Source organism: Nothobranchius furzeri, chromosome 3 (genome assembly GCF_043380555.1).
Source record: "Nothobranchius furzeri strain GRZ-AD chromosome 3, NfurGRZ-RIMD1, whole genome shotgun sequence".
Lineage (NCBI taxonomy): Eukaryota > Metazoa > Chordata > Actinopteri > Cyprinodontiformes > Nothobranchiidae > Nothobranchius > Nothobranchius furzeri.
The window spans coordinates 23,260,168-23,285,596 of record NC_091743.1 but is presented as its reverse complement, the minus strand read 5'-3'; positions in this window follow the sequence as shown (position 1 = coordinate 23,285,596).

The window sequence follows — 25,429 nt, the reverse complement described above, 5'->3', positions numbered from 1 at the left end:
CCAAGCAAGACGCGCCCCGAAGAGTGTCTTGCCACATGTCACCACTGGGTCTGACTGAGCGCCTCCATGAGAGAGGCCCAAGCAAGACGCGCCCCGAGGAGCGTCAGGCCACATGTCACTACTCAGTCTGACTGAGCGCCTCCAGGAGAGAGGCCCAAGCAAGACGCGCCCCGAGGAACGTCTTGCCACGTGTCAACACTGGGTCTGATTGAGGGCCTTCTGGAGAGAGGCCCAAGCAAAATGCGCCCCGAAGAGCGTCTTGCCACATGTCAACAATGGGTCTGACTGAGGGCCTCCAGGAGAGAAGCCCAAGCAAGACGCGCCCCGAGGAGCTTCTTGCCACATGTCAACAATGGGTCTTACTGAGGGCCTCCAGGAGAGAAGCCAAGCAAGACGCACCCCGAGGAGCTTCTTGCCACGTGTCAACACTGGGTCTGATTGAGGGCCTTCTGGAGAGAGGCCCAAGCAAGACGCGCCCCGAGGAGCGTCTTGCCACGTGTCAACACTGGGTCTGATTGAGGGCCTTCTGCAGAGAGGCCCAAGCAAGACGCGCCCCGAGGAGCGTCTTGCCACATGTCAACAATGGGTCTGACTGAGGGCCTCCAGGAGAGAAGCCCAAGCAAGACACGCCCCGAGGAGCGTCTTGCCACATGTCAACAATGGGTCTGACTGAGCGCCTCCAGGAGAGAGGCCCAAGCAAGACGCGCCCCGAGGAGCTTCTTGCCACATGTCACTACTCGGTCTGACTGAGCGCCTGCAGGAGAGAGGCCCATACAAGACGCGCCCCGAGGAGTTTCTTGCCACATGTCAACAATGGGTCTGACTGAGGGCCTCCAGGAGAGAAGCCCAAGCAAGATACGCCCCGAGGAGCGTCTTGCCACATGTCAACACTGGGTCTGACTGAGCGCCTCCAGGCGAGAGGCCCAAGCAAGACGCGCCCCGAGGAGCCTCTTGCCACATGTCAACACTGGGTCTGACTGAGCGCCTCCAGGAGAGAGGCCCAAGCAAGACGCGCCCCGAGGAGCGTCTTGCCACATGTCAGAACTGGGTCTGACTGAGCGCCTCCAGGAGAGAGTCCCCAGCAAGACGCGCCCCGAGGAGCGTCTTGCCTTATGACAGCACTCGGTCTGACTGAGTTCCTCCAGGAGAGAGGCCCAAGCAAGACGTGCACCGAGGAGGGTCTTGCCACATGTCACCACTGGGTCTGAATGAGCGCCTCCAGGAGAGAGGCCCAAGCAAGTCGCGCCCCGAGGAGCGTCAGGCCACATGTCACTACTCAGTCTGACTGTGCGCCTCCAGGAGAGAGGCCCAAGCAAGACGCGCCCCGAGGAGTTTCTTGCCACATGTCAACAATGGGTCTGACTGAGGGCCTCCAGGAGAGAAGCCCAAGCAAGATACGCCACGAGGAGCGTCTTGCCACATGTCAACACTGGGTCTGACTGAGCGCCTCCAGGCGAGAGGCCCAAGCAAGACGCGCCCCGAGGAGCCTCTTGCCACATGTCAACACTGGGTCTGACTGAGCGCCTCCAGGAGAGAGGCCCAAGCAAGACGCGCCCCGAGGAGCGTCTTGCCACATGTCAGAACTGGGTCTGACTGAGCGCCTCCAGGAGAGAGTCCCCAGCAAGACGCGCCCCGAGGAGCGTCTTGCCTTATGACAGCACTCGGTCTGACTGAGTTCCTCCAGGAGAGAGGCCCAAGCAAGACGTGCACCGAGGAGGGTCTTGCCACATGTCACCACTGGGTCTGACTGAGCGCCTCCAGGAGAGAGGCCCAAGCAAGTCGCGCCCCGAGGAGCGTCAGGCCACATGTCACTACTCAGTCTGACTGTGCGCCTCCAGGAGAGAGGCCCAAGCAAGACGCGCCCCGAGGAACGTCTTGCCACGTGAAAACACTGGGTCTGATTGAGGGCCTTCTGGAGAGAGGCCCAAGCAAGATGCGCCCCGAGGAGCGTCTTGCCACATGTCAACAATGGGTCTCACTGAGGGCCTCCAGGAGAGAAGCCCAAGCAAGACGTGCCCCGAGGAGCGTCTTGCCACATGTCACCTCTGGTTCTGACTGAGCGCGTCCAGGAGAGAGGCCCAAGCAAGACGCGCCCCGAGGAGCGTCTTGTCACATGTCAACACTGGGTCTGTCTGAGCGCCTCCAGGAGAGAAGCCCAAGCAAGACGCGCCCCGAGGAGCGTCTTGCCACATGTCAACAATGGGTCTGACTGAGGGCCTCCAGGAGAGAAGCCCAAGCAAGACGCGCCCCGAGGAGCGTCTTGACACATGTCAACACTGGGTCTGACAGAGGGCCTCCAGGAGAGAGGCCCAAGCAAGACGCGCCCCGAAGAGTGTCTTGCCACATGTCACCACTGGGTCTGACTGAGCGCCTCCATGAGAGAGGCCCAAGCAAGACGCGCCCCGAGGAGCGTCAGGCCAAATGTCACTACTCAGTCTGACTGAGCGCCTCCAGGAGAGAGGCCCTAGCAAGACGCGCCCCGAGGAGCGTCTTGCCACGTGTCAACACTGGGTCTGATTGAGGGCCTTCTGGAGAGAGGCCCAAGCAAGACGCGCCCCAAGGTGCGTCTTGCCACGTGTCAACACTGGGTCTGATTGAGGGCCTTCTGCAGAGAGGCCCAAGCAAGACGTGCCCCGAGGAGCGTCTTGCCACATGTCAACAATGGGTCTGACTGAGGGCCTCCAGGAGAGAAGCCCAAGCAAGACACGCCCCGAGGAGCGTCTTGCCACATGTCAACAATGGGTCTTACTGAGGGCCTCCAGGAGAGAGGCCAAAGCAAGACGCGCCCCGAGGAGCGTATTGACACATGTCAACACTGGGTCTGACAGAGGGCCTCAAGGAGAGAGGCCCAAGCAAGACGCGCCCCGAGGAGTGTCTTGTCACATGTCACCACTGGGTCTGACTGAGCGCCTCCAGGAGAGAGGCCCAAGCAAGATGCGCCCCGAGGAGCGTCAGGCCACATGTCACTACTCAGTCTGACTGAGCGCCTCCAGGAGAGAGGCCCAAGCAAGACGCGCCCCGAGGAACGTCTTGCCACGTGTCAACACTGGGTCTGATTGAGGGCCTTCTGGAGAGAGGCCCAAGCAAGATGCGCCCCTGAGGAGCGTCTTGCCACATGTCAACAATGGTTCTGACTGAGGGCCTCCAGGACAGAAGACCAAGCAAGACGCGCCCCGAGGAGCGTCTTGCCACATGTCAACAATGGGTCTTACTGAGGGCCTCCAGGAGAGAAGCCCAAGCAAGACGCACCCCGAGGAGCTTCTTGCCACATGTCAACACTGGGTCTGACTGAGCGCCTCCAGGAGAGAGGCCCAAGCAAGACTCGCCCCGAGGAGCGTCTTGCCACATGTCAACACTGGGTCTGACTGAGCGCCTCCAGGAGAGAGGCCCAAGCAAGACACGCCCCGAGGAGCGTCTTGCCACATGTCAACAATGGGTCTGACTGAGGGCCTCCAGGAGAGAAGCCCAAGCAAGACGCGCCCCGAGGAGCGTCTTGCCACATGTCAACACTGGGTCTGACTGAGCGCCTCCAGGAGAGAGGCCCAAGCAAGACTTGCCCCGAGGAGCGTCTTGCCACATGTCAACACTGGGTCTGACTGAGCGCCTCCAGGAGAGAGGCCCAAGCAAGACGCGCCCCGAGGAACGTCTTGCCACGTGTCAACACTGGGTCTGATTGAGGACCTTCTGGAGAGAGGCCCAAGCAAGATGCGCCCCGAGGAGCGTCTTGCCACATGTCAACAATGGGTCTGACTGAGGGCCTCCAGGAGAGAATCCCAAGCAAGACGCGCCCCGAGGAGCTTCTTGCCACATGTAAGCACTCGGCCTGACTGAGCGCCTCCAGGAGAGAGGCCAAAGCAAGACGCGCCCCAAGGAGCGTCTTGCCACGTGTCAACACTGAGTCTGACTGAGCGCCTCCAGGAGAGAGGCCCAAGCAAGACGCGCCCCGAGGAGCGTCTTGCCACATGTCACCACTGGGTCTGACTGAGCGCCTCCAGGAGAGAGGCCCAAGCAAGACGCGCCCCGAGGAGCGTCTTGCCACGTTTCACCACTGGGCCTGACTGAGCGCCTCCAGGAGAGAGGCCCAAGCAAGACGAGCCCCGAGGAGCGTCTTGCCACATGTCAACACTGGGTCTGACTGAGTGCCTCCATGAGAGAAGCCCCAGCAAGACGTGCCCCGAGGAGCGTCTTGCCACATGTCAGCACTCGGTCTGACTGAGCGCCTCCAGGAGAGAGGCCCATGCAAGACGCGCCCCGAGGAGCTTCTTGCCACATGCCACTACTCGGTCTGACTGAGCGCCTCCAGGCGAGAGGCCCAAGCAAGACGCGCCCCGAGGAGCATCTTGCCACATGTCAACACTGGGTCTGACTGAGCGCCTCCAGGAGAGAGGCCCAAGCAAGACGCGCCCCGAGGAGCGTCTTGCCTTATGACAGCACTCGGTCTGACTGAGCTCCTCCAGGAGAGAGGCCCAAGCAAGACGTGCACCGAGGAGCGTCTTGTCACATGTCAACACTGGGTTCTTCTGAGCGCCTCCAGGAGAGAAGCCCAAGCAAGACTCGCCCCGAGGAGCGTCTTGCCACTTGTCAACAATGGGTCTGACTGAGGGCCTCCAGGAGAAAAGCCCAAGCAAGACGCGCCCCGAGGAGCGTCTTGACACATGTCAACACTGGGTCTGACAGAGGGCCTCCAGGAGAGAGGCCCAAGCAAGAAGCGCCCCGAGGAGTGTCTTGCCACATGTCACCACTGGGTCTGACTGAGCGCCTCCAGGAGAGAGGCCCAAGCAAGACGCGCCCCGAGGAGTGTCAGGCCACATGTCACTACTCAGTCTGACTGAGCGCCTCCAGGAGAGAGGCCCAAGCAAGACGCGCCCCGAGGAACGTCTTGCCACGTGTCAACACTGTGTCTGATTCAGGGCCTTCTGGAGAGAGGCCCAAGCAAGATGCGCCCCGAGGAGCGTCTTGCCACATGTCAACAATGGGTCTGACTTAGGGCCTCCAGGAGAGAAGCCCAAGCAAGACGCGCCCCGAGGAGCGTCTTGCCACATGTCACCTCTGGTTCTGACTGAGCGCCTCCAGGAGAGAGGCCCAAGCAAGACGCGCCCCGAGGAGCGTCTTGTCACATGTCAACACTGAGTCTGTCTGAGCGCCTCCAGGAGAGAAGCCCAAGCAAGACGCGCCCCGAGGAGCGTCTTGCCACATGTCAACAATGGGTCTGACTGAGGCCCTCCAGGAGAGAAGCCCAAGCAAGACGCACCCCGAGGAGCGTCTTGACACATGTCAACACTGGGTCTGACAGAGGGCCTCCAGGAGAGAGGCCCAAGCAAGACGCGCCCCGAAGAGTGTCTTGCCTCATGTCACCACTGGGTCTGACTGAGCGCCTCCATGAGAGAGTCCCAAGCAAGACGCGCCCCGAGGAGCGTCAGGCCACATGTCACTACTCAGTCTGACTGAGCGCCTCCAGGAGAGAGGCCCAAGCAAGACGCGCCCCGAGGAGCGTCTTGCCACGTTTCAACACTGAGTCTGATTGAGGGCCTTCTGGAGAGAAGCCCAAGCAAGACGCGCCCCGAGGAGCGTCTTGCCACGTGTCAACACTGGGTCTGATTGAGGGCCTTCTGCAGAGAGGCCCAAGCAAGACGCGCCCCAAGGAGCGTCTTGCCACATGTCAACAATGGGTCTGACTGAGGGCCTCCAGGAGAGAAGCCCAAGCAAGACACGCCCCGAGGAGCGTCTTGCCACATGTCAGCACTCGGTCTGACTGAGCGCCTCCAGGAGAGAGGCCAAAGCAAGACGCGCCCCGAGGAGCGTCTTGCCACGTGTCAACACTGGGTCTGATTGAGGGCCTTCTGGAGAGAGGCCCAAGCAAGACGCGGCCTGAGGAGCGTCTTGCCACATGTCAACAATGGGTCTGACTGAGGGCCTCCAGGAGAGAAGCAAAAAGCAAGACACGCCCCGAGGAGCGTCTTGCCACATGTCAACAATGGGTCTTACTGAGGGCCTCCAGGAGAGAGGCCAAAGCAAGATGCGCCCCGAGGAGCGTCTTGACACATGTCAACACTGGGTCTGACAGAGGGCCTCCATGAGAGAGGCCCAAGCAAGACGCGCCCCGAGGAGTGTCTTGCCACATGTCAACACTGGGTCTGACTGAGCGCCTCCAGCAGAGAGGCCCAAGCAAGACGCGCCCCGAGGAGCGTCTTGCCACGTGTCAACACTGGGTCTGACTGAGCGCTTCCAGGAGAGTGGCCCAAGCAAGTCGCGCCCCGAGGAGCGTCTTGCCACATGTCACCACTGGGTCTGACTGAGCGCCTCCAGGAGAGAGGCCCAAGCAAGACGCGCCCCGAGGAGCGTCTTGCCACGTGTCACCACTGGGTCTGACTGAGCGCCTCCAGGAGAGAGGCCCAAGCAAGACGAGCCCCGAGGAGCGTCTTGCCACTTGTCAACACTGGGTCTGACTGAGTGCCTCCATGAGAGAAGCCCCAGCAAGACGCGCCCCGAGGAGCGTCTTGCCACATGTCAGCACTCGGTCTGACTGAGCGCCTCCAGGAGAGAGGCCCAAGCAAGACGCGCCCCGAGGAGCATCTTGCCACATGTCACTAATCGGTCTGATCGAGCGCCTCCAGGAGAGAGGCCCAAGCAAGACACACCCCGAGGAGCGTCTTGCCACATGTCAACAAGGGGTCTGACTGAGAGCCTCCAGGAGAGAAGTCCAAACAAGACGCGCCCCGAGGAGCGTCTTGCCACATGTCAACACTGGGTCTGACTGAGCGCCTCCAGGAGAGAGGCCCAAGCAAGACACGCCCTGAGGAGCGTCTTGCCACATGTCAACACTGGGTCTGACTGAGCGCCTCCAGGCGAGAGGCCCGAGCAAGAAGCGCCCCGAGGAGCGTCTTGCCACATGTCAACACTGGGTCTGACTGAGCGCCTCCAGGAGAGAGGCCCAAGCAAGACGCGCCCCGAGGAGCGTCTTGCCACATGTCAGCACTGGGTCTGACTGAGCACCTCCAGGAGAGAGTCCCCAGCAAGACACGCCCCGAGGAGCGTCTTGCCTTATGTCAACACTGGGTCTGACTGAGCGCCTCCAGGAGAGAGGCCCAAGCAAGACGCGCCCCGAGGAGCGTCAGGCCACATGTCACTACTCAGTCTGACTGAGCGCCTCCAGGAGAGAGGTCCAAGCAAGACACGCCCCGAGGAGCGTCTTGCCACATGTCAACACTGGGTCTGATTGAGGGCCTTCTGGAGAGATGCTTCAAGCAAGACGCGCCCCGAGGAGCGTCTTGCCACATGTCAACACTGGGTCTGACAGAGGGCCTCAAGGAGAGAGGCCCAAGCAAGACGCGCCCCGAGGAGTGTCTTGTCACATGTCACCACTGGGTCTGACTGAGCGCCTCCAGGAGAGAGGCCCAAGCAAGACGCGCCCCGAGGAGCGTCAGGCCACATGTCACTACTCAGTCTGACTGAGCGCCTCCAGGAGAGAGGCCCAAGCAAGACGCGCCCCGAGGAACGTCTTGCTTGGGCCTCTCTCCTGGAGGCGCTCAGTCAGACCCAGTGGTGACACGTGCCTCCATGAGAGAAGCCCCAGCAAGACGCGCCCCGAGGAGCGTCTTGCCACATGTCAGCACTCGGTCTGACTGAGCGCCTTCAGGAGAGAGGCCCAAGCAAGACGCGCCCCGAGGAGCATCTTGCCACATGTCACTACTCGGTCTGATCGAGCGCCTCCAGGAGAGAGGCCCAAGCAAGACGCACCCCGAGGAGCGTCTTGCCACATGTCAACAAGGGGTCTGACTGAGCGCCTCCAGGAGAGAGGCCCAAGCAAGACGCGCCCCGAGGAGCGTCTTGCCACATGTCAACACTGGGTCTGACTGAGCGCCTCCAGGCGAGAGGCCCGAGCAAGAAGCGCCCCGAGGAGCGTCTTGCCACATGTCAACACTGGGTCTGACTGAGCGCCTCCAGGAGAGAGGCCCAAGCAAGACGCGCCCCGAGGAGCGTCTTGCCACATGTCAGCACTGGGTCTGACTGAGCGCCTCCAGGAGAGAGTCCCCAGCAAGACGCGCCCCGAGGAGCGTCTTGCCTTATGTCAACACTGGGTCTGACTGAGCGCCTCCAGGAGAGAGGCCCAAGCAAGACGCGACCCGAGGAGCGTCAGGCCACATGTCACTACTCAGTCTGACTGAGCGCCTCCAGGAGAGAGGCCCAAGCAAGACACGCCCCGAGGAGCGTCTTGCCACATGTCAACACTGGGTCTGATTGAGGGCCTTCTGGAGAGATGCCCAAGCAAGACGCGCCCCGAGGAGCGTCTTGCCACATGTCAACACTGGGTCTGACAGAGGGCCTCCAGGAGAGAAGCCCAAGCAAGACACGCCCCGAGGAGCGTTTTGCCACATGTCAACAATGGGTCTTACTGAGGGCCTCCAGGAGAGAGGCCAAAGCAAGACGCGCCCCGAGGAGCGTATTGACACATGTCAACACTGGGTCTGACAGAGGGCCTCAAGGAGAGAGGCCCAAGCAAGACGCGCCCCGAGGAGTGTCTTGTCAAATGTCACCACTGGGTCTGACTGAGCGCCTCCAGGAGAGAGGCCCAAGCAAGACACGCCCCGAGGAGCGTCAGGCCACATGTCACTACTCAGTCTGACTGAGCGCCTCCAGGAGAGAGGCCCAAGCAAGACGCGCCCCGAGGAACGTCTTGCCACGTGTCAACACTGGGTCTGATTGAGGGCCTTCTGGAGAGAGGCCCAAGCAAAATGCGCCCCGAAGAGCGTCTTGCCACATGTCAACAATGGGTCTGACTGAGGGCCTCCAGGAGAGAAGCCCAAGCAAGACGCGCCCCGAGGAGCTTCTTGCCACATGTCAACAATGGGTCTTACTGAGGGCCTCCAGGAGAGAAGCCAAGCAAGACGCACCCCGAGGAGCTTCTTGCCACGTGTCAACACTGGGTCTGATTGAGGGCCTTCTGGAGAGAGGCCCAAGCAAGACGCGCCCCGAGGAGCGTCTTGCCACGTGTCAACACTGGGTCTGATTGAGGGCCTTCTGCAGAGAGGCCCAAGCAAGACGCGCCCCGAGGAGCGTCTTGCCACATGTCAACAATGGGTCTGACTGAGGGCCTCCAGGAGAGAAGCCCAAGCAAGACACGCCCCGAGGAGCGTCTTGCCACATGTCAACAATGGGTCTGACTGAGCGCCTCCAGGAGAGAGGCCCAAGCAAGACGCGCCCCGAGGAGCTTCTTGCCACATGTCACTACTCGGTCTGACTGAGCGCCTGCAGGAGAGAGGCCCATACAAGACGCGCCCCGAGGAGTTTCTTGCCACATGTCAACAATGGGTCTGACTGAGGGCCTCCAGGAGAGAAGCCCAAGCAAGATACGCCCCGAGGAGCGTCTTGCCACATGTCAACACTGGGTCTGACTGAGCGCCTCCAGGCGAGAGGCCCAAGCAAGACGCGCCCCGAGGAGCCTCTTGCCACATGTCAACACTGGGTCTGACTGAGCGCCTCCAGGAGAGAGGCCCAAGCAAGACGCGCCCCGAGGAGCGTCTTGCCACATGTCAGAACTGGGTCTGACTGAGCGCCTCCAGGAGAGAGTCCCCAGCAAGACGCGCCCCGAGGAGCGTCTTGCCTTATGACAGCACTCGGTCTGACTGAGTTCCTCCAGGAGAGAGGCCCAAGCAAGACGTGCACCGAGGAGGGTCTTGCCACATGTCACCACTGGGTCTGAATGAGCGCCTCCAGGAGAGAGGCCCAAGCAAGTCGCGCCCCGAGGAGCGTCAGGCCACATGTCACTACTCAGTCTGACTGTGCGCCTCCAGGAGAGAGGCCCAAGCAAGACGCGCCCCGAGGAGTTTCTTGCCACATGTCAACAATGGGTCTGACTGAGGGCCTCCAGGAGAGAAGCCCAAGCAAGATACGCCACGAGGAGCGTCTTGCCACATGTCAACACTGGGTCTGACTGAGCGCCTCCAGGCGAGAGGCCCAAGCAAGACGCGCCCCGAGGAGCCTCTTGCCACATGTCAACACTGGGTCTGACTGAGCGCCTCCAGGAGAGAGGCCCAAGCAAGACGCGCCCCGAGGAGCGTCTTGCCACATGTCAGAACTGGGTCTGACTGAGCGCCTCCAGGAGAGAGTCCCCAGCAAGACGCGCCCCGAGGAGCGTCTTGCCTTATGACAGCACTCGGTCTGACTGAGTTCCTCCAGGAGAGAGGCCCAAGCAAGACGTGCACCGAGGAGGGTCTTGCCACATGTCACCACTGGGTCTGACTGAGCGCCTCCAGGAGAGAGGCCCAAGCAAGTCGCGCCCCGAGGAGCGTCAGGCCACGTGAAAACACTGGGTCTGATTGAGGGCCTTCTGGAGAGAGGCCCAAGCAAGATGCGCCCCGAGGAGCGTCTTGCCACATGTCAACAATGGGTCTCACTGAGGGCCTCCAGGAGAGAAGCCCAAGCAAGACGTGCCCCGAGGAGCGTCTTGCCACATGTCACCTCTGGTTCTGACTGAGCGCGTCCAGGAGAGAGGCCCAAGCAAGACGCGCCCCGAGGAGCGTCTTGTCACATGTCAACACTGGGTCTGTCTGAGCGCCTCCAGGAGAGAAGCCCAAGCAAGACGCGCCCCGAGGAGCGTCTTGCCACATGTCAACAATGGGTCTGACTGAGGGCCTCCAGGAGAGAAGCCCAAGCAAGACGCGCCCCGAGGAGCGTCTTGACACATGTCAACACTGGGTCTGACAGAGGGCCTCCAGGAGAGAGGCCCAAGCAAGACGCGCCCCGAAGAGTGTCTTGCCACATGTCACCACTGGGTCTGACTGAGCGCCTCCATGAGAGAGGCCCAAGCAAGACGCGCCCCGAGGAGCGTCAGGCCAAATGTCACTACTCAGTCTGACTGAGCGCCTCCAGGAGAGAGGCCCTAGCAAGACGCGCCCCGAGGAGCGTCTTGCCACGTGTCAACACTGGGTCTGATTGAGGGCCTTCTGGAGAGAGGCCCAAGCAAGACGCGCCCCAAGGTGCGTCTTGCCACGTGTCAACACTGGGTCTGATTGAGGGCCTTCTGCAGAGAGGCCCAAGCAAGACGTGCCCCGAGGAGCGTCTTGCCACATGTCAACAATGGGTCTGACTGAGGGCCTCCAGGAGAGAAGCCCAAGCAAGACACGCCCCGAGGAGCGTCTTGCCACATGTCAACAATGGGTCTTACTGAGGGCCTCCAGGAGAGAGGCCAAAGCAAGACGCGCCCCGAGGAGCGTATTGACACATGTCAACACTGGGTCTGACAGAGGGCCTCAAGGAGAGAGGCCCAAGCAAGACGCGCCCCGAGGAGTGTCTTGTCACATGTCACCACTGGGTCTGACTGAGCGCCTCCAGGAGAGAGGCCCAAGCAAGATGCACCCCGAGGAGCGTCAGGCCACATGTCACTACTCAGTCTGACTGAGCGCCTCCAGGAGAGAGGCCCAAGCAAGACGCGCCCCGAGGAACGTCTTGCCACGTGTCAACACTGGGTCTGATTGAGGGCCTTCTGGAGAGAGGCCCAAGCAAGATGCGCCCCTGAGGAGCGTCTTGCCACATGTCAACAATGGTTCTGACTGAGGGCCTCCAGGAGAGAAGCCCAAGCAAGACGCGCCCCGAGGAGCGTCTTGCCACATATTAACAATGGGTCTTACTGAGGGCCTCCAGGAGAGAAGCCCAAGCAAGACGCACCCCGAGGAGCTTCTTGCCACATGTCAGCACTCGGTCTGACTGAGCGCCTCCAGGAGAGAGGCCAAAGCAAGACGCGCCCCGAGGAGCGTCTTGCCACGTGTCAACACTGGGTCTGATTGAGGGCCTTCTGGAGAGAGGCCCAAGCAAGACGAGGCCTGAGGAGCGTCTTGCCACATGTCAACAATGGGTCTGACTGAGGGCCTCCAGGAGAGAAGCCCAAGCAAGACGCGCCCCGAGGAGCGTCTTGCCACATGTCAACAATGGGTCTGACTGAGGGCCTCCAGGAGAGAAGCCCAAGCAAGACGCGCCCCGAGGAGCGTCTTGCCACGTGTCACCACTGGGTCTGACTGAGCGCCTCCAGGAGAGAGGCCCAAGCAAGACGCGCCCCGAGGAACGTCTTGCCACGTGTCAACACTGGGTCTGATTGAGGGCCTTCTGGAGAGAGGCCCAAGCAAGATGCGCCCCGAGGAGCGTCTTGCCACATGTCAACAATGGGTCTGACTGAGGGCCTCCAGGAGAGAAGCCCAAGCAAGACGCGCCCCGAGGAGCTTCTTGCCACATGTCAGCACTCGGTCTGACTGAGCGCCTCCAGGAGAGAGGCCAAAGCAAGACGCGCCCCGAGGAGCGTCTTGCCACGTGTCACCACTGGGTCTTACTGAGCGCCTCCAGGAGAGAGGCCCAAGCAAGACGAGCCCTGAGGAGCGTCTTGCCACGTGTCAACACTGGGTCTGACTGAGTGCCTCCATGAGAGAAGCCCAAGCAAGAAGGGCCCCGAGGAGCATCTTGCCACATGTCACTACTCGGTCTGACTGAGCGCCCCCAGGAGAGAGGCCCAAGCAAGATGCACCCCGAGGAGCGTCTTGCCACATGTCAACAATGGGTCTGACTGAGGGCCTCCAGGAGAGAAGCCCAAGCAAGACGCGCCCCGAGGAGCGTCTTGCCACATGTCAACACTGGGTCTGACTGAGCGCCTCCAGGAGAGAGGCCCAAGCAAGACTCGCCCCGAGGAGCGTCTTGCCACATGTCAACACTGGGTCTGACAGAGCGCCTCCAGGAGAGAGGCCCAAGCAAGACACGCCCCGAGGAGCGTCTTGCCACGTGTCAACACTGGGTCTGATTGAGGGCCATCTGGAGAGAGGCCCAAGCAAGATGCGCCCCGAGGAGCGTCTTGCCACATGTCAACAATGGGTCTGACGGAGGGCCTCCAGGAGAGAGGCCCAAGCAAGACGCGCCCCGAGGAGCGTCAGGCCACATGTCACTACTCAGTCTGACTGAGCGCCTCCAGGAGAGAGGCCCAAGCAAGACGCGCCCCGAGGAACGTCTTGCCACGTGTCAACACTGGGTCTGATTGAGGGCCTTCTGGAGAGAGGCCCAAGCAAGATGCGCCCCGAGGAGCGTCTTGCCACATGTCAACAATGGGTCGGACTGAGGGCCTCCAGGAGAGAAGCCCAAGCAAGACGCGCCCCGAGGAGCTTCTTGCCACATGTAAGCACTCGGTCTGACTGAGCGCCTCCAGGAGAGAGGCCAAAGCAAGATGCGCTCGGAGGAGCGTCTTGCCACATGTCACCACTGGGTCTGACTGAGCGCCTCCAGGAGAGAGGCCCAAGCAAGACGCGCCCCGAGGAGCGTCTTGCCACGTTTCACCACTGGGCCTGACTGAGCGCCTCCAGGAGAGAGGCCCAAGCAAGACGAGCCCCGAGGAGCGTCTTGCCACATGTCAACACTGGGTCTGACTGAGCGCCTCCATGAGAGAAGCCCCAGCAAGACGCGCCCCGAGGAGCGTCTTGCCACATGTCAGCACTCGGTCTGACTGAGCGCCTCCAGGAGAAAGGCCAAAGCAAGACGCGCCCCGAGGAGCTTCTTGCCACATGTAACTACTCGGTCTGACTGAGCGCCTGCAGGAGAGAGGCCCAAGCAAGATGCGCCCCGAGGAGCGTCTTGCCACATGTCAACACTGGGTCTGACTGAGCGCCTCCAGACGAGAGGCCCAAGCAAGACGCGCCCCGAGGAGCGTCTTGCCACATGTCAACACTGGGTCTGACTGAGCGCCTCCAGGAGAGAGGCCCAAGCAAGACGCGCCCCGAGGAGCGTCTTGCCTTATGACAGCACTCGGTCTGACTGAGCTCCTCCAGGAGAGAAGCCCAAGCAAGACGCACCCCGAGGAGCTTCTTGCCACATGTCAGCACTCGGTCTGACTGAGTGCCTCCAGGAGAGAGGCCAAAGCAAGACGCGCCCCGAGGAGCGTCTTGCCACGTGTCAACACTGGGTCTGATTGAGGGCCTTCTGGAGAGAGGCCCAAGCAAGACGCGGCCTGAGGAGCGTCTTGCCACATGTCAACAATGGGTCTGACTGAGGGCCTCCAGGAGAGAAGCCCAAGCAAGACACGCCCCGTGGAGCGTCTTGCCACATGTCAACAATGGGTCTTACTGAGGGCCTCCAGGAGAGAGGCCAAAGCAAGACGCGCCCCGAGGAGCGTCTTGACACATGTCAACACTGGGTCTGACAGAGGGCCTCCATGAGAGAAGCCCAAGCAAGACGCGCCCCGAGGAGTGTCTTGCCACATGTCAACACTGGGTCTGACTGAGCGCCTCCAGCAGAGAGGCCAGAGCAAGACGCGCCCCGAGGAGCGTCTTGCCACATGTCAACAATGGGTCTGACTGAGGGCCTCCAGGAGAGAAGCCCAAGCAAGACGCGCCCCGAGGAGCGTCTTGTCACATGTCAACACTGGGTCTGTCTGAGCGCCTCCAGGAGAGAAGCCCAAGCAAGACGCGCCCCGAGGAGCGTCTTGCCACATGTCAACAATGGGTCTGACTGAGGGCCTCCAGGAGAGAAGCCCAAGCAAGACGCGCCCCGAGGAGCGTCTTGACACATGTCAACACTGGGTCTGACAGCGGGCCTCCAGGAGAGAGGCCCAAGCAAGACGCGCCCCGAAGAGTGTCTTGCCACATGTCACCACTGGGTCTGACTGAGCGCCTCCATGAGAGATGCCCAAGCAAGACGCGCCCCGAGGAGCGTCAGGCCACATGTCACTACTCAGTCTGACTGAGCGCCTCCAGGAGAGAGGCCCTAGCAAGACGCGCCCCGAGGAGCGTCTTGCCACGTGTCAACACTGGGTCTGATTGAGGGCCTTCTGGAGAGAGGCCCAAGCAAGACGCGCCCCAAGGAGCGTCTTGCCACGTGTCAACACTGGGTCTGATTGAGGGCCTTCTGCAGAGAGGCCCAAGCAAGACGTGCCCCGAGGAGCGTCTTGCCACATGTCAACAATGGGTCTGACTGAGGGCCTCCAGGAGAGAAGCCCAAGCAAGACGCGCCCCGAGGAGCGTCTTGCCACATGTCAACACTGGGTCTGACTGAGCGCCTCCAGGAGAGAAGCCCAAGCAAGATGCGCCCCGAGGAGCGTCTTGCCACATGTCAACACTGGGTCTGACTGAGCGCCTCCAGGCGAGAGGCCCAAGCAAGACGCGCCCCGAGGAGCGTCTTGCCACATGTCAACACTGGGTCTGACTGAGCGCCTCCAGGAGAGAGGCCCAAGCAAGACGCGCCCCGAGGAGCGTCTTGCCTTATGACAGCACTCGGTCTGACTGAGCTCCTCCAGGAGAGAAGCCCAAGCAAGACGCACCCCGAGGAGCTTCTTGCCACATGTCAGCACTCGGTCTGACTGAGTGCCTCCAGGAGAGAGGCCAAAGCAAGACGCGCCCCGAGGAGCGTCTTGCCACGTGTCAACACTGGGTCTGATTGAGGGCCTTCTGGAGAGAGGCCCAAGCAAGACGCGGCCTGAGGAGCGTCTTGCCACATGTCAACAATGGGTCTGACTGAGGGCCTCCAGGAGAGAAGCCCAAGCAAGACACGCCCCGTGGAGCGTCTTGCCACATGTAAACAATGGGTCTTACTGAGGGCCTCCAGGAGAGAGGCCAAAGCAAGACGCGCCCCGAGGAGCGTCTTGACACATGTCAACACTGGGTCTGACAGAGGGCCTCCATGAGATAGGCCCAAGCAAGACGCGCCCCGAGGAGTGTCTTGCCACATGTCAACACTGGGTCTGACTGAGCGCCTCCAGCAGAGAGGCCAGAGCAAGACGCGCCCCGAGGAGTGTCTTGCCACATGTCAACAATGGGTCTGACTGAGGGCCTCCAGGAGAGAAGCCCAAGCAAGACGCGCCCCGAGGAGCGTCTTGTCACATGTCAACACTGAGTCTGTCTGAGCGCCTCCAGGAGAGAAGCCCAAGCAAGACGCGCCCCGAGGAGCGTCTTGCCACATGTCAACAATGGGTCTGACTGAGGGCCTCCAGGAGAGAAGCCCAAGCAAGACGCGCCCCGAGGAGCGTCTTGACACATGTCAACACTGGGTCTGACAGCGGGCCTCCAGGAGAGAGGCCCAAGCAAGACGCGCCCCGAAGAGTGTCTTGCCACATGTCACCACTGGGTCTGACTGAGCGCCTCCATGAGAGAGGCCCAAGCAAGACGCGCCCCGAGGAGCGTCAGGCCACATGTCACTACTCAGTCTGACTGAGCGCCTCCAGGAGAGAGGCCCTAGCAAGACGCGCCCCGAGGAGCGTCTTGCCACGTGTCAACACTGGGTCTGATTGAGGGCCTTCTGGAGAGAGGCCCAAGCAAGACGCGCCCCAAGGAGCGTCTTGCCACGTGTCAACACTGGGTCTGATTGAGGGCCTTCTGCAGAGAGGCCCAAGCAAGACGTGCCCCGAGGAGCGTCTTGCCACATGTCAACAATGGGTCTGACTGAGGGCCTCCAGGAGAGAAGCCCAAGCAAGACACGCCCCGAGGAGCGTCTTGCCACATGTCAACAATGGGTCTTACTGAGGGCCTCCAGGAGAGAGGCCAAAGCAAGACGCGCCCCGAGGAGCGTATTGACACATGTCAACACTGGGTCTGACTGAGGGCCTCCAGGAGAGAAGCCCAAGCAAGACATGCCCCGAGGAGCGTCTTGCCACATGTCAACAATGGGTCTTACTGAGGGCCTCCAGGAGAGAGGCCAAAGCAAGACGCGCCCCGAGGAGCGTATTGACACATGTCAACACTGGGTCTGATTGAGGGCCTTCTGGAGAGAGGCCCAAGCAAGACGCGCCCCGAGGAGCGTCTTGCCACGTGTCAACACTGGGTCTGATTGAGGGCCTTCTGCAGAGAGGCCCAAGCAAGACGCGCCCCGAGGAGCGTCTTGCCACATGTCAACAATGGGTCTGACTGAGGGCCTCCAGGAGAGAAGCCCAAGCAAGACACGCCCCGAGGAGCGTCTTGCCACATGTCAACAATGGGTCTGACTGAGGGCCTCCAGGAGAGAAGCCCAAGCAAGATACGCCCCGAGGAGCGTCTTGCCACATGTCAACACTGGGTCTGACTGAGCGCCTCCAGGCGAGAGGCCCAAGCAAGACGCGCCCCGAGGAGCCTCTTGCCACATGTCAACACTGGGTCTGACTGAGCGCCTCCAGGAGAGAGGCCCAAGCAAGACGCGCCCCGAGGAGCGTCTTGCCACATGTCAGAACTGGGTCTGACTGAGCGCCTCCAGGAGAGAGTCCCCAGCAAGACGCGCCCCGAGGAGCGTCTTGCCTTATGACAGCACTCGGTCTGACTGAGTTCCTCCAGGAGAGAGGCCCAAGCAAGACGTGCACCGAGGAGGGTCTTGCCACATGTCACCACTGGGTCTGAATGAGCGCCTCCAGGAGAGAGGCCCAAGCAAGTCGCGCCCCGAGGAGCGTCAGGCCACATGTCACTACTCAGTCTGACTGTGCGCCTCCAGGAGAGAGGCCCAAGCAAGACGCGCCCCGAGGAGTTTCTTGCCACATGTCAACAATGGGTCTGACTGAGGGCCTCCAGGAGAGAAGCCCAAGCAAGATACGCCACGAGGAGCGTCTTGCCACATGTCAACACTGGGTCTGACTGAGCGCCTCCAGGCGAGAGGCCCAAGCAAGACGTGCCCCGAGGAGCCTCTTGCCACATGTCAACACTGGGTCTGACTGAGCGCCTCCAGGAGAGAGGCCCAAGCAAGACGCGCCCCGAGGAGCGTCTTGCCACATGTCAGAACTGGGTCTGACTGAGCGCCTCCAGGAGAGAGTCCCCAGCAAGACGCGCCCCGAGGAGCGTCTTGCCTTATGACAGCACTCGGTCTGACTGAGTTCCTCCAGGAGAGAGGCCCAAGCAAGACGTGCACCGAGGAGGGTCTTGCCACATGTCACCACTGGGTCTGACTGAGCGCCTCCAGGAGAGAGGCCCAAGCAAGTCGCGCCCCGAGGAGCGTCAGGCCACATGTCACTACTCAGTCTGACTGTGCGCCTCCAGGAGAGAGGCCCAAGCAAGACGCGCCCCGAGGAACGTCTTGCCACGTGAAAACACTGGGTCTGATTGAGGGCCTTCTGGAGAGAGGCCCAAGCAAGATGCGCCCCGAGGAGCGTCTTGCCACATGTCAACAATGGGTCTCACTGAGGGCCTCCAGGAGAGAAGCCCAAGCAAGACGTGCCCCGAGGAGCGTCTTGCCACATGTCACCTCTGGTTCTGACTGAGCGCGTCCAGGAGAGAGGCCCAAGCAAGACGCGCCCCGAGGAGCGTCTTGTCACATGTCAACACTGGGTCTGTCTGAGCGCCTCCAGGAGAGAAGCCCAAGCAAGACGCGCCCCGAGGAGCGTCTTGCCACATGTCAACAATGGGTCTGACTGAGGGCCTCCAGGAGAGAAGCCCAAGCAAGACGCGCCCCGAGGAGCGTCTTGACACATGTCAACACTGGGTCTGACAGAGGGCCTCCAGGAGAGAGGCCCAAGCAAGACGCGCCCCGAAGAGTGTCTTGCCACATGTCACCACTGGGTCTGACTGAGCGCCTCCATGAGAGAGGCCCAAGCAAGACGCGCCCCGAGGAGCGTCAGGCCAAATGTCACTACTCAGTCTGACTGAGCGCCTCCAGGAGAGAGGCCCTAGCAAGACGCGCCCCGAGGAGCGTCTTGCCACGTGTCAACACTGGGTCTGATTGAGGGCCTTCTGGAGAGAGGCCCAAGCAAGACGCGCCCCAAGGTGCGTCTTGCCACGTGTCAACACTGGGTCTGATTGAGGGCCTTCTGCAGAGAGGCCCAAGCAAGACGTGCCCCGAGGAGCGTCTTGCCACATGTCAACAATGGGTCTGACTGAGGGCCTCCAGGAGAGAAGCCCAAGCAAGACACGCCCCGAGGAGCGTCTTGCCACATGTCAACAATGGGTCTTACTGAGGGCCTCCAGGAGAGAGGCCAAAGCAAGACGCGCCCCGAGGAGCGTATTGACACATGTCAACACTGGGTCTGACAGAGGGCCTCAAGGAGAGAGGCCCAAGCAAGACGCGCCCCGAGGAGTGTCTTGTCACATGTCACCACTGGGTCTGACTGAGCGCCTCCAGGAGAGAGGCCCAAGCAAGATGCGCCCCGAGGAGCGTCAGGCCACATGTCACTACTCAGTCTGACTGAGCGCCTCCAGGAGAGAGGCCCAAGCAAGACGCGCCCCGAGGAACGTCTTGCCACGTGTCAACACTGGGTCTGATTGAGGGCCTTCTGGAGAGAGGCCCAAGCAAGATGCGCCCCTGAGGAGCGTCTTGCCACATGTCAACAATGGTTCTGACTGAGGGCCTCCAGGAGAGAAGCCCAAGCAAGACGCGCCCCGAGGAGCGTCTTGCCACATATTAACAATGGGTCTTACTGAGGGCCTCCAGGAGAGAAGCCCAAGCAAGACGCACCCCGAGGAGCTTCTTGCCACATGTCAGCACTCGGTCTGACTGAGCGCCTCCAGGAGAGAGGCCAAAGCAAGACGCGCCCCGAGGAGCGTCTTGCCACGTGTCAACACTGGGTCTGATTGAGGGCCTTCTGGAGAGAGGCCCAAGCAAGACGAGGCCTGAGGAGCGTCTTGCCACATGTCAACAATGGGTCTGACTGAGGGCCTCCAGGAGAGAAGCCCAAGCAAGACGTGCCCCGAGGAGCGTCTTGCCACATGTCAACAATGGGTCTGACTGAGGGCCTCCAGGAGAGAAGCCCAAGCAAGACGCGCCCCGAGGAGCGTCTTGCCACGTGTCACCACTGGGTCTGACTGAGCGCCTCCAGGAGAGAGGCCCAAGCAAGACGCGCCCCGAGGAACGTCTTGCCACGTGTCAACACTGGGTCTGATTGAGGGCCTTCTGGAGAGAGGCCCAAGCAAGATGCGCCCCGAGGAGCGTCTTGCCACATGTCAACAATGGGTCTGACTGAGGGCCTCCAGGAGAGAAGCCCAAGCAAGACGCGCCCCGAGGAGCTTCTTGCCACATGTCAGCACTCGGTCTGACTGAGCGCCTCCAGGAGAGAGGCCAAAGCAAGACGCGCCCCGAGGAGCGTCTTGCCACGTGTCACCACTGGGTCTTACTGAGCGCCTCCAGGAGAGAGGCCCAAGCAAGACGAGCCCTGAGGAGCGTCTTGCCACGTGTCAACACTGGGTCTGACTGAGTGCCTCCATGAGAGAAGCCCAAGCAAGAAGGGCCCCGAGGAGCATCTTGCCACATGTCACTACTCGGTCTGACTGAGCGCCCCCAGGAGAGAGGCCCAAGCAAGATGCACCCCGAGGAGCGTCTTGCCACATGTCAACAATGGGTCTGACTGAGGGCCTCCAGGAGAGAAGCCCAAGCAAGACGCGCCCCGAGGAGCGTCTTGCCACATGTCAACACTGGGTCTGACTGAGCGCCTCCAGGAGAGAGGCCCAAGCAAGACTCGCCCCGAGGAGCGTCTTGCCACATGTCAACACTGGGTCTGACAGAGCGCCTCCAGGAGAGAGGCCCAAGCAAGACACGCCCCGAGGAGCGTCTTGCCACGTGTCAACACTGGGTCTGATTGAGGGCCATCTGGAGAGAGGCCCAAGCAAGATGCGCCCCGAGGAGCGTCTTGCCACATGTCAACAATGGGTCTGACGGAGGGCCTCCAGGAGAGAGGCCCAAGCAAGACGCGCCCCGAGGAGCGTCAGGCCACATGTCACTACTCAGTCTGACTGAGCGCCTCCAGGAGAGAGGCCCAAGCAAGACGCGCCCCGAGGAACGTCTTGCCACGTGTCAACACTGGGTCTGATTGAGGGCCTTCTGGAGAGAGGCCCAAGCAAGATGCGCCCCGAGGAGCGTCTTGCCACATGTCAACAATGGGTCGGACTGAGGGCCTCCAGGAGAGAAGCCCAAGCAAGACGCGCCCCGAGGAGCTTCTTGCCACATGTAAGCACTCGGTCTGACTGAGCGCCTCCAGGAGAGAGGCCAAAGCAAGATGCGCTCGGAGGAGCGTCTTGCCACATGTCACCACTGGGTCTGACTGAGCGCCTCCAGGAGAGAGGCCCAAGCAAGACGCGCCCCGAGGAGCGTCTTGCCACGTTTCACCACTGGGCCTGACTGAGCGCCTCCAGGAGAGAGGCCCAAGCAAGACGAGCCCCGAGGAGCGTCTTGCCACATGTCAACACTGGGTCTGACTGAGCGCCTCCATGAGAGAAGCCCCAGCAAGACGCGCCCCGAGGAGCGTCTTGCCACATGTCAGCACTCGGTCTGACTGAGCGCCTCCAGGAGAAAGGCCAAAGCAAGACGCGCCCCGAGGAGCTTCTTGCCACATGTAACTACTCGGTCTGACTGAGCGCCTGCAGGAGAGAGGCCCAAGCAAGATGCGCCCCGAGGAGCGTCTTGCCACATGTCAACACTGGGTCTGACTGAGCGCCTCCAGACGAGAGGCCCAAGCAAGACGCGCCCCGAGGAGCGTCTTGCCACATGTCAACACTGGGTCTGACTGAGCGCCTCCAGGAGAGAGGCCCAAGCAAGACGCGCCCCGAGGAGCGTCTTGCCTTATGACAGCACTCGGTCTGACTGAGCTCCTCCAGGAGAGAAGCCCAAGCAAGACGCACCCCGAGGAGCTTCTTGCCACATGTCAGCACTCGGTCTGACTGAGTGCCTCCAGGAGAGAGGCCAAAGCAAGACGCGCCCCGAGGAGCGTCTTGCCACGTGTCAACACTGGGTCTGATTGAGGGCCTTCTGGAGAGAGGCCCAAGCAAGACGCGGCCTGAGGAGCGTCTTGCCACATGTCAACAATGGGTCTGACTGAGGGCCTCCAGGAGAGAAGCCCAAGCAAGACACGCCCCGTGGAGCGTCTTGCCACATGTCAACAATGGGTCTTACTGAGGGCCTCCAGGAGAGAGGCCAAAGCAAGACGCGCCCCGAGGAGCGTCTTGACACATGTCAACACTGGGTCTGACAGAGGGCCTCCATGAGAGAAGCCCAAGCAAGACGCGCCCCGAGGAGTGTCTTGCCACATGTCAACACTGGGTCTGACTGAGCGCCTCCAGCAGAGAGGCCAGAGCAAGACGCGCCCCGAGGAGCGTCTTGCCACATGTCAACAATGGGTCTGACTGAGGGCCTCCAGGAGAGAAGCCCAAGCAAGACGCGCCCCGAGGAGCGTCTTGTCACATGTCAACACTGGGTCTGTCTGAGCGCCTCCAGGAGAGAAGCCCAAGCAAGACGCGCCCCGAGGAGCGTCTTGCCACATGTCAACAATGGGTCTGACTGAGGGCCTCCAGGAGAGAAGCCCAAGCAAGACGCGCCCCGAGGAGCGTCTTGACACATGTCAACACTGGGTCTGACAGCGGGCCTCCAGGAGAGAGGCCCAAGCAAGACGCGCCCCGAAGAGTGTCTTGCCACATGTCACCACTGGGTCTGACTGAGCGCCTCCATGAGAGAGGCCCAAGCAAGACGCGCCCCGAGGAGCGTCAGGCCACATGTCACTACTCAGTCTGACTGAGCGCCTCCAGGAGAGAGGCCCTAGCAAGACGCGCCCCGAGGAGCGTCTTGCCACGTGTCAACACTGGGTCTGATTGAGGGCCTTCTGGAGAGAGGCCCAAGCAAGACGCGCCCCAAGGAGCGTCTTGCCACGTGTCAACACTGGGTCTGATTGAGGGCCTTCTGCAGAGAGGCCCAAGCAAGACGTGCCCCGAGGAGCGTCTTGCCACATGTCAACAATGGGTCTGACTGAGGGGCTCCAGGAGAGAAGCCCAAGCAAGACGCGCCCCGAGGAGCGTCTTGCCACATGTCAACACTGGGTTTGACTGAGCGCCTCCAGGAGAGAAGCCCAAGCAAGATGCGCCCCGAGGAGCGTCTTGCCACATGTCAACACTGGGTCTGACTGAGCGCCTCCAGGCGAGAGGCCCAAGCAAGACGCGCCCCGAGGAGCGTCTTGCCACATGTCAACACTGGGTCTGACTGAGCGCCTCCAGGAGAGAGGCCCAAGCAAGACGCGCCCCGAGGAGCGTCTTGCCTTATGACAGCACTCGGTCTGACTGAGCTCCTCCAGGAGAGAAGCCCAAGCAAGACGCACCCCGAGGAGCTTCTTGCCACATGTCAGCACTCGGTCTGACTGAGTGCCTCCAGGAGAGAGGCCAAAGCAAGACGCGCCCCGAGGAGCGTCTTGCCACGTGTCAACACTGGGTCTGATTGAGGGCCTTCTGGAGAGAGGCCCAAGCAAGACGCGGCCTGAGGAGCGTCTTGCCACATGTCAACAATGGGTCTGACTGAGGGCCTCCAGGAGAGAAGCCCAAGCAAGACACGCCCCGTGGAGCGTCTTGCCACATGTAAACAATGGGTCTTACTGAGGGCCTCCAGGAGAGAGGCCAAAGCAAGACGCGCCCCGAGGAGCGTCTTGACACATGTCAACACTGGGTCTGACAGAGGGCCTCCATGAGATAGGCCCAAGCAAGACGCGCCCCGAGGAGTGTCTTGCCACATGTCAACACTGGGTCTGACTGAGCGCCTCCAGCAGAGAGGCCAGAGCAAGACGCGCCCCGAGGAGTGTCTTGCCACATGTCAACAATGGGTCTGACTGAGGGCCTCCAGGAGAGAAGCCCAAGCAAGACGCGCCCCGAGGAGCGTCTTGTCACATGTCAACACTGAGTCTGTCTGAGCGCCTCCAGGAGAGAAGCCCAAGCAAGACGCGCCCCGAGGAGCGTCTTGCCACATGTCAACAATGGGTCTGACTGAGGGCCTCCAGGAGAGAAGCCCAAGCAAGACGCGCCCCGAGGAGCGTCTTGACACATGTCAACACTGGGTCTGACAGCGGGCCTCCAGGAGAGAGGCCCAAGCAAGACGCGCCCCGAAGAGTGTCTTGCCACATGTCACCACTGGGTCTGACTGAGCGCCTCCATGAGAGAGGCCCAAGCAAGACGCGCCCCGAGGAGCGTCAGGCCACATGTCACTACTCAGTCTGACTGAGCGCCTCCAGGAGAGAGGCCCTAGCAAGACGCGCCCCGAGGAGCGTCTTGCCACGTGTCAACACTGGGTCTGATTGAGGGCCTTCTGGAGAGAGGCCCAAGCAAGACGCGCCCCAAGGAGCGTCTTGCCACGTGTCAACACTGGGTCTGATTGAGGGCCTTCTGCAGAGAGGCCCAAGCAAGACGTGCCCCGAGGAGCGTCTTGCCACATGTCAACAATGGGTCTGACTGAGGGCCTCCAGGAGAGAAGCCCAAGCAAGACACGCCCCGAGGAGCGTCTTGCCACATGTCAACAATGGGTCTTACTGAGGGCCTCCAGGAGAGAGGCCAAAGCAAGACGCGCCCCGAGGAGCGTATTGACACATGTCAACACTGGGTCTGACTGAGGGCCTCCAGGAGAGAAGCCCAAGCAAGACACGCCCCGAGGAGCGTCTTGCCACATGTCAACAATGGGTCTTACTGAGGGCCTCCAGGAGAGAGGCCAAAGCAAGACGCGCCCCGAGGAGCGTATTGACACATGTCAACACTGGGTCTGATTGAGGGCCTTCTGGAGAGAGGCCCAAGCAAGACGCGCCCCGAGGAGCGTCTTGCCACGTGTCAACACTGGGTCTGATTGAGGGCCTTCTGCAGAGAGGCCCAAGCAAGACGCGCCCCGAGGAGCGTCTTGCCACATGTCAACAATGGGTCTGACTGAGGGCCTCCAGGAGAGAAGCCCAAGCAAGACACGCCCCGAGGAGCGTCTTGCCACATGTCAACAATGGGTCTGACTGAGCGCCTCCAGGAGAGAGGCCCAAGCAAGACTCGCCCCGAGGAGCGTCTTGCCACATGTCAACACTGGGTCTGACTGAGCGCCTCCAGGAGAGAGGCCCAAGCAAGACACGCCCCGAGGAGCGTCTTGCCACGTGTCAACACTGGGTCTGATTGAGGGCCATCTGGAGAGAGGCCCAAGCAAGATGCGCCCCGAGGAGCGTCTTGCCACATGTCAACAATGGGTCTGACGGAGGGCCTCCAGGAGAGAGGCCCAAGCAAGACGCGCCCCGAGGAGCATCAGGCCACATGTCACTACTCAGTCTGACTGAGCGCCTCCAGGAGAGAGGCCCAAGCAAGACGCGCCCCGAGGAACGTCTTGCCACGTGTCAACACTGGGTCTGATTGAGGGCCTTCTGGAGAGAGGCCCAAGCAAGATGCGCCCCGAGGAGCGTCTTGCCACATGTCAACAATGGGTCGGACTGAGGGCCTCCAGGAGAGAAGCCCAAGCAAGACGCGCCCCGAGGAGCTTCTTGCCACATGTAAGCACTCGGTCTGACTGAGCGCCTCCAGGAGAGAGGCCAAAGCAAGATGCGCTCGGAGGAGTGTCTTGCCACATGTCAACAATGGGTCTGACTGAGCGCCTCCAGGAGAGAGGCCCAAGCAAGACGCGCCCCAAGGAGCGTCTTGCCACGTGTCAACACTGGGTCTGACTGAGCGCCTCCAGGAGAGAGGCCCAAGCAAGACGCGCCCCGAGGAGCGTCTTGCCACATGTCACCACTGGGTCTGACTGAGCGCCTCCAGGAGAG